Here is a 10123-nt window from a genome sequence, read left to right as displayed (position 1 = left end):
AGATGTGTATGTATAACATCTCTAACATATGGTATAAACACTGAGGCCAGGCTTAAGTCAGTTTTATACAATTTGTATTTTTATACAGTATACACCAAGGGATCTTTGACTTGAAAGAGGTTGACAACCCTGATGTACACTGATGAACTTTTGTGAGGCACTTTAGATGAAAAATGAGTATACACGAAAAAAAAAAAAAAAAGGGCCCTTTTTGGAAAATAAAGCTCAGGTCTTTGCCCTTCATATTGAAATGCATTAGTGCGTTATGCCACACAAAATACAGCTGAGGTACTAACAAAAAAAGTTTGTCCCTACTGGTAAGTCACTCCCATCTTTTTTTATTCCAGCTTTAACCATGAACACATGCTTAAGGAGGCCTTTACGCTCAATCACTTTTATCTCTAGCAGGGACCATTACAAAGAAGAACAATTTCACCCTGATTAAACACTTACACTCTAAATTAACTGCTGCTAACCATCGAGCACTTGTGCTAGGAACCAAAGAGAGTGATAGGCATTCATAGAAAACTCTACTGAGAGCAACATCTAAATGTTTCTGAAGAGATTTAGTGGGCCAGTTGTTGTGAAAATTGAAATAAAAAGACTGCTGTCCTACACAATCACTTCAAACGTTTTACATTTCTAATGAGACAATTAAGAAAATGAGATCTGATTGTACAATTAGCATGCCCACAAACCAGTGTAAATAATTAGATCTAAATGTTATAGTGTGCACTAGTGAGAGCGAATGGAATTTAGGTCTAAACTAATTGGGCAAATTAGTCATTCACAAGGAGAATCATGCATTTCAAATTGACCACCCAGTGAGATGTTCTGCAATTTGGTGTTTTGTTTTTACGTCACCATTTATAAATATGTATGCACTTTCTCAATGCCTCGCCCAGCTCTCAGCAATTAGCTTTGTTTTCCTTGAATGCCGAGTGATTGTGTGTCTTACATGCGTGGCTTTGTTCCTTGCCGGGTGTTTGCGAAAACACACACTTTGCCAGGGTCAGATTTACGCATAGGCATTCTAGACACGTGCCTATGCTCGCACGTCCAAGAGGGCCCAATTACAATGACAGAAATAATATATACATTTAATTATTATTATTATTATTATTTCACTCTAATAGTTAAACACTGTACTACAATTATTATTTAAACTAACAACATTTTAAATATCGGGCAGAAACCTCATATCTCCATATTTTGTCTTTTTTTTCATGAGTCATTATTGGTCACGCTTTATGTCTGTCTGTGGATTCTGCAAATATTTAACCAATGAAACTTATTAAAAAGAGCTTGTTAGTGAACCTCGTATATCCACTGGATCCTCAAACTGTCAGTCAAACCTCATAACTCCACCCGCCTTTATCTGTTGTTTGCAGTGCATGGGTAAATAAAGAACTGGTTCTTTAGCTTCATTCTTTACTCATAAAACACTTTATTATAAAGGCTAATAATTTATGTATTTGAGGAGCAGCGAAGAGTGTCTTAGTCTAATATTTGTCATCGAGTCATTGCCAAAAGCTGTCTTAAAGGGATAGTTCACCCAAAAATGAAAATTATCCCACGATTTACTCACCCTCAAGCCATCCTAGATGCATATGACTATCTTCTTTCAGATGAACACAATCAGAGATATATTTAAAGGAACACTCCACTTTTTTGAAAATAGGCTCATTTTCCAACTCCCCAACTTTCGAATCCATTCAGCCGATCTCCAGGTCTGGCGGTAACAATTTTAGCATAGCTTAGCATAGTTCATTGAATCTGATTAGACCGTTAGCATCTCGCTCAAAAATGACCAAAGAGTTTCGATATTTTTCCCATTTAAAATTTGACTCCTCTGTAGTTACATGGTGTACTAATCCTTTCATCCTAGAAAATCACAACTTTTCATTTTCCGTCGGTCTTAGTGCACAATGTAACTACAGAGGAGTCAAGTTTTAAATAGGAAAAATATTGAAACTCTTTGGTCATTTTTGAGCGAGATGCTAACGGTCTAATCAGATTCAATGAACTATGCTAAGCTATGCTAAAAGTGGTACCGCCAGACCCGGAGATCGGCTGAATGGATTCGAAAATGGTAAAAACTCAACTTTTTAACTCTAGGGGAGTTGGAAAATGAGCCTATTTTCAAAAAAAGTGGCGTGTTCCTTTTAAAATATCCTTGCTCCTCCAACTTTTGTAATGGTTTTGAAGCAAAAATAAAAAGCACACAACCATAATAAAAGTAACCCATGTGGCTCCAGGGGGCTAATAAAGGCCTTTTGAAGTGAAGCAATGTTTTTTTGTAAAAAAAAAAACTTTAAAAATTATAATAACTAGCTTCAGACAGATGGACGGATTTTTGGGTGAATTAACCCTTTAAATAGCATGTGCGAAGCACTTCATCTTTTATAACATGATATTTTGGCCAAATGACAAAAAACTGTCTGCCCACATAGTTACAGTAAACTTTATAACCTGTAAGTTGATAAAAACTTAAAGCCATGCCCTTACTGCCTTAGATGCCGTATGACGGACAAACACGAAATTCTCAGGTCAAAAACTCATTTGACTCACATTTGAGCTTGATTTAGGTAGAATGTTAATATAATGACACATGCCACATATAAAGCCACAACATCAACTTTGACAACTCGGTGTTAAAAATACCCATTTCCTAAAAAATTAAGCGTCAGCGTTAGTTCAGGCAGGCCTCGTAGTCAAGCTCCGCTATCAGCTGATTCACAAATTCCAACCCCACCCATATCAGCTGATCCAATTTCTATGGACTCCATTGGCAACTCTAAAATAAGGCGCATTACTTAAACGCAGCTTCCGTCTCTCTGCCTGCTTGGCTGCTTCCACTGCACACTGCTTGCAACCCATCTCCTCCCCAGCTCCTCCTTAAACTTGTGTATAACTTAATCATAACTTAGTCATTCTGTTGTCATTGATGCATGCTCTGTTCTCACTAGGGGGATTTTCTGCTGCTCTCCCAGTTAAAAAATGGGAGGTTGTCCCCAGAAGCTGCTGCTGTTCCCGGTCTTGGCTTTCATGGAGCTCATGAAAGGATGGGGAATTTAGAACAGAGCCATACTGCCAAATTGTAACTTTAGCAAAATATGCCAATAAAAAATTGACTAAATTTTGTCTCTTGTAATTTTTGACTTAAGTGGTCCTGACTGAAGTAGCGGTTTTGGACATTTCAGTTTTCTGCCTGACAGTGACGATATGTAGCCTATGTAGTAGGCTGTATGTAGGCCTAGTACTGGGTGGGTGGGCGTGGGGTATAGGGGGAGCCCATAATATTTTTTATATTATATTTTATATATATATTTTATATAAATATACATTATATATATTTAATATTTTTTCAAGCACTTTGCCATTAGTCTTCAAACATGAGTGAGTTCTTGTCTCTTTGCACGATAAATTTGAGGACATATGCTGGCAACATGTGGGTGATTAATCTGAGTGCCGCATCTCATCTGTTATTTTTTTTATTATCCCTGTAAGTGTGCTGTCAGCACACGCTACATGGCTCCTACGTCTATATGGTAAGCGGCTCTCGAGCAAGTGGCTCAGTCATTATCTGTTTACACCAATTGACTCTGCCATTTCCTCAGCTCCTTATCTCCCTCCGTAGCAATTCAAGCCGAGTGTGAATAAAATTATTCTGGTAGTTATGAATAGCTGCTCTGAATGTTGCCTTCGTACTGGAGGAAGCCTATTTAAATGAAGTCGTGTTCAGCTGTTCCCCGCATTGCTGTCGCTGAAGAAAATGAATAAATAAAAGTCCAGAATTGAGAAAATAAAACATGTGGAACTGCAGTGTTACTCAACAAAAAGGAGAAGAGTGAGAAGGATGTTCCGCACACCCACCCAAAGCGAAAATCGGGCGAAATGAAGAGTCACGGTAAAGTCAACAAAGAGTCAAAGCTTTAGCCATCGGCCATGATGAGATCAATCTGAAATAATGGGTTTCCTCCACAAAAATCATTCCTAAGCCATTTCCCATTTCCTGTTAAGACAGCATCACAGAGGGCGGCTTTTATTCATAGATTGACTGCTGTCTCAATGAAGGAGTTCATCGGCCTCCGTCGGTGTGCACTGGCCTGTCTTACTGGAGGAAGTTGAAGATGTGATTGAGAAGGTCACACTAAATCTGATCCCCCTGCTCCTGTCTGGACCTGTGTGAAATAGTCTTGGAGGATTTGAGCCCGGGCTGGGGCTCAATCCATGCACGTTAATATATTTGGGAAGGGTGGGGAGATAAGGCGTGTTTTATCGCTAGAAGAGGGTAATTTAAAAATGTTGACACAGCAGCTCAGATTAGAATCTTGCCAGGCTGGATGAGGCCTGCATTGTCTCTGGTCTGTGATAAAAGGTGTTCTAATGTTGTATAATCAAGACTTCAAAAAGAAATGAATTATGGGCAGACACCTAAATGTTATGATTGCTTAAGTGGGACATATTGGAATTTCTGTGAGAGATGTGTTTACTGTGCATGGGTGTGACTATTAGGAATTCAGTTGTAATGTATAAAGTGACTTACTGTAATTCACACTTAAAAAATGTAATTGCATTAGATACATGTCAAACAAAGCAGCATCTGCAAACACTAAGCTCACTTTCATGAGCCATTATTTTTAACCAGCTGTTGTTGAGGTCATTTTCTCAGTTCCCCTCAAGATCACACAGTTGTAGCAGAAATACCACAGATGTAGTTCATTATATGTGACCCTGGAGCACAAAACCAGTCATAAGTCGCACAGGTATATTTGTAGCAATAGCCAACAATACATTGTATGGGTCAAAATTATCTATTTTTCTTTTATGCCAAAAATCATTAGGAAATTAAGTAAAGATCATGCTCCATGAAGATATTTTGTAAATTTCCAATCATAAATATATCAAAAATGTATTTTTGTGAGTGGATATGCATTGCTAAGGACTTCATTTGGACAACTTTAAAGGCGATTTTCTCATTTGTTTTTTATTTTTTTGCACCCTCAGATTCCAGATTTTCAAATAGTTGTATCTCGACCAAATATTGTCCTATCCTTACATCAATGGCTTAATAAGTCAACTTTCAGATGATGTATAAATTTGACCCTTATTTCATAAAATTTCATAAAATTGACCCTTATGACTGGTTTTGTGGTCCAGGGTCACACACACACACACACACACACACATATATATATATATATATATATATATATATATATATATATATATATATATATATATATATATAGTTTGACAACCAGAAAATGTCCAAGACTTTGTCTTCATTTTGAACAAACTATTGCTTAATATTTTGAAACACAGACATAGCAAACTTACTTTTGTAAAATGTTTAAGCTAAAAAGTGTAGTCTTGTGCTTCAGTATATATAAACTAAATGAATTCTGTATATATATATATATATATATATATATATATAATGAATTATAGTTCCAATTATACTATAGAATAGAAATTAGTTATATTATATATATATATATATATATATATATATATATATATATATATATATATATATATATATATATCAATTCCTTGAACAAGATTATTGCTACATTTTTATTATTTTTAACTTCATTACTCTTAAAGCAGCTATTGTAATGTATCATGTATGACTGCCTGTAATGCTATGCTTCACTTATAGACAACTTCAGACTTGAGCAGAAGCCTCGTCTGTAGAGTTAGTGAGAGTTAAGATGGAGGAAGTGGAATTGACAGACAGAGATTAAAACATTGTTATGGTGAGGATGGCTGACTATCTCCAGACTCAGGCAGAGAGGAGCCAATCTGCAGCCTGCACTTGCTCCTGTAGATAACTCACCCAGTGAATCATCAAAGCCTGTTTAGAAAGCACACATCCAAAATTCCCTTCATCCTTTTCAGTGCAGAAATGAGGTTTTCATAAATCCTCTTGTTTTAATTTTCATCCATCAGTCTTGCCGCTGCTTAACAGACATGCTCAGGGAGCAAAATAGCTGCTTTTTCAGACAACATGAAATTATGTTTCTCAAAGTTTCCAAGGTATTTTTTTTTTATCAACCTAGGCACACTGGAAAAACATGCCTCTACCTACATTTTTGCAAAATTCACTGGTGTTTACAACTGAAATTACCACTAGTGGCAGTAAAACACCACCATCTTTTATTCCTGTTCATAAACAAAATTATAATCACAGAGGCAGATTAATAAAGATTGTTTCTGTGCAGTTCCTTGTACAATACGATGTCAAAACACTTTTACCTTAATGCATGATTTGTAAACTAAAACATTTTGATGTTTGCATCACATAACTAACTCCATACTGTATGTATATCATTTGTAATGCAATTTGAACTTGCTTGGTAGCTCACCTGGTACAGCATTGCACTTGTAATGCAGAGCTATCAGATATGATTAAACACAAGTTTGAAACATGAGTAATGATAAAATGGGTCAAAAAGTTCTTGAAGCAAGTTGACACAGCATGGTTGTGTTTTTATTTCACATTTGCTTTGGATAACAATATCTGTTAGGATTAAGGTAGGATTTAGTGTAGGTGGTATGTTATGTTAAACTTAAAAATAAAGGTTCTTTACTGGCATTAATTAAGAACCTTTAACATCTATGGAACCTTTTCATTTTAATGGAAAAGCATTCTTTAAATGTTCTTCACAATCAGAAAAAATGGTTCTTTTAAGAACTGATCACTGAAAGGTTCAATGGGGAGCCAAAAATTTATATTTTTGATAAAATCCGATGGCTCAGTGAGTCTCCATTGCCAGCAATATAATGAACACTTTCAATGCCCAGAAAGGTACTAAAGACATATTTAAACAGTTCATGTGACTACAGTGGTTGAACCTTAATATTATGAAGTGACAAGAGTACTTTTTGTGTGCCAAAAAACAAAAATAATGACTTTATTCAACAATATGATGGACGATTTCAAAACACTGCTTTATGAAGCTTTGAAGCTTTATGAATCTTTTGTTTCGAATCAGTGGTTCGGAGCGTGTGTCAAACTGTCAAAGTCACGTCAAAGCAAAGTCAAAGCAGTGTTTTGAAATCGGCCATCACTAGATATTGTTGAACAAAGCCGTTATTTTGGATTTTTTGGCACACAAAAAGTATTCTCGTCGCTTTATAACATTAAGGTTGAACCACTGTAGTCACATGAACTGTTTTAAATATGTCTTTAGTAGCTTTCTGGGCATCTGAAAGCGTTAATTATCTTGCTGGCAATGTAGGCCTCACTGAGCCATCGGATTTCATCAAAAATATCTTAATTTGTGTTCTGAAGATTAACGAAGGTCTTACGGGTGTGGAACGACATGAGGGGGAGTACTTAATGACAGAATTTTCATTTTTGGGTGAACTAACCCTTTAACCTTTTAGTACCTCTCACCAGACATTTAAATTCCAGCTGTTGTGATATGTAGGACAACCAAAATTATAAAACATTTTCAGATTCACATGAATCTGTTTTGGATAAAACTGAATGCATCTTAGCGCCACTCACTGGACATTTCACTTTGAAAGCGTCAAAAAACAAGCGAAAAGCAACAATATTATTTTGCAAAAATGTCACCACCACAGGTACGTTTTTCCAATGTGGTTGATGGTTTCTTGAGAATGTATAGTTGGTGTCAAGTTAAAGGGCTAAAAGGGGCAAACAGGTGAATAGGGAGGGAAAAAGGAAGCACTGACTGAAAAACATGACCTTTGTGTGATAGTTATCTGGCTACTGCTATATGTGGGAGCAAGCTGGTGGGTGCCCATGAGGAATAGCAATGCTTTTGTTGGTAATCTTTGCACGATCAACCTGCCCTGTTCTGTGTCTATGACTCAGATCTCCCTCATCTCCAAAAGACACTCACTCAATACCGCCTGCATGGATGCCCTCACTCACCCCTGCAAGGGACCAACCTCAGGGCTTCAGACCTTCATCCTTACTTATCCACCAAAACACGGCCTCTTGAGAGACTCGCCTCAGGTAATGTCACTGACAAAAAAGCTCACCTGCATATTCGTATTCAGTCAGTCGCATACCTGAGATCTGCTGCACTTTTTATATGGCTCCGTGGGATGATTATCGTCGCAGACGTGCAGCTGTCCACCTGTTTGGAGGTCCTATGTGCTCCACTTCAGTCTGACGGCTCAGCTCTCACTCACATTGGCCCAAATCAAGCGGCAATGCCCTATTGAAGATGAAGAGGTGCAGCCTGGAGCTCATACGCCACAGACAGGGCTCCTATTGATTTTATAGCACAAGCTGCTGGTAAGCTGTGCTCTCTCTGGCATACTAAATTCCCTGCCCTTCTTGGGGGGGCTTGATGAACTGCCCAGATAGCTCTCACTCATTCCTCTTGTCAGAAGCACTTGAGCTAGATGAATGTCTTACCTGTGCGTCATGTGCATGCGAGTCACTTAAATGTTTCCCGGCAAACTCTTGAAGCTTTTACCCCTGTCTCTGATGATGAATGGCTTTTTTGAGAGAGTGTTTTAAATGATTTCCAGGCTTTGCTGTGGAAGATTTATCTTCTGATGAATGAAGACACATACCTGCCACTGACCTCTCAATCAACGTAGATAGACAGACTAAAAGTTAAACATCATTACGTAGGATATAATTGTTTAATAGGGTATATAATAGGGCACTGAATGGGTGTACCTTCATTGTGTTAAAGTCAACATGAAATTGCATTCAGAACCCAATGTGACTTATTTGTGATCTGTATGATTCCTAAAGGCTCCATACTGCGAATAAATAGTCTCAAATACGACAAAAAATTGTGATAACATATCGTTAGTTACTGCTAGTGACAGTCAGGAAAGCTTAATGTTCGCTCATATGCAGTTTTGTCAGATATTATCTTGATAGCCACCTTTCCACTTTCTCCGACATTCAAAGTACCGTATGAATATATCCACAGAAAACAAATTACCACTAATACATTTGAAAGAAAAGCATAGTAGGTTTTCTAGAGCTAATCAACAAAATTAATCATTATTTCTGACATAATTATTATGCCCATTTTACAAAAAATTTTGTTGGGAAAGATTGGTAATTCTAACCTTGTCCTCACAGTTTTAATTAAAATACATCACAACTGGTCAGGCAGCTGCATACATACAATCTAGCCGAAAAAAGTTCAAATACTGCATTACTCTACAATGGAAAATGTAGAGTCGGCATCAAGTTTCATTCACAGAAAGAGCCGTGATGTTTCATTCATGAGCAAATTACTCTTATAAAATGGTTCATTTTGAATAAAAAGATTCATGAAACAACCCTGAACTCATTACTTCACTGAACTGTGAGTCATTTTTTTATTGTCCCAATTCAAAATTAACTAGGAACCATCACTTCTAATTAAAAACACATATTAACAACAGAATTTTATTGCAACACAAGGTATTGAAATGTTTCATATTGTCATTGTTTAGTTAGGCGCAATTGTAATGTCATAGTAGTATTTGTTTAGTCTGGAGCACTACAAAGCAAGTTATTACCTTTTCATGAAATTTTTTTTTTTTTAAATAACGTGCACCGATAAGACCTTTAATGTGAATTAAGAAAGTAAATTGGGTCAATTTTGATTTCATGTTGACTTTAATATTCTTCCATCCCTGATTTTGAACCAAAACATTGTTTGTGTATTATTTCAAAATCTGACGGTCAGTTTGCACACATTTTGGGAAGAAGACAAAGAGTGCATTGTTGGCATTCTTAAAACTGACTTTATTTTTTCTAAATCTTTAAATATCTCGCCGACTATTATCTTTATTGATGTAAACTACTGTATTTAAAAGGTGTGCTTTTTTTCTACAGCATGTATCAAGCTGAGACTGCTGTTTTTGTTGAGAGGTCACGTACACAATGTTGCAGGCCTAAGTGGTGAGTGACAGGGCCTAAGACTCTATGGGTGTGATTGGCTGAGCAATAACAGTCCTGGTAAAGAGGAGCTGATGCGAGACTGTGATGGAGATGAAGGAGCAAGCGAGCGAAAGCGATGGGTGCTCGGAGTAGGCAGAAGAGACAGGCACTAGGTGCTCTGAGAGAGACTTGAAGGGTTAAACTGTTCAACTGTGCCGAAAGCACTCCTTCAAATATGAAACA

The sequence above is a fragment of the Megalobrama amblycephala genome, linkage group LG1, assembly GCF_018812025.1.
Source record: "Megalobrama amblycephala isolate DHTTF-2021 linkage group LG1, ASM1881202v1, whole genome shotgun sequence".
NCBI classification, from domain to species: domain Eukaryota; kingdom Metazoa; phylum Chordata; class Actinopteri; order Cypriniformes; family Xenocyprididae; genus Megalobrama; species Megalobrama amblycephala.
The sequence above is the reverse complement of the archived record's forward strand: the minus strand, read 5'-3'. Positions refer to the sequence as shown.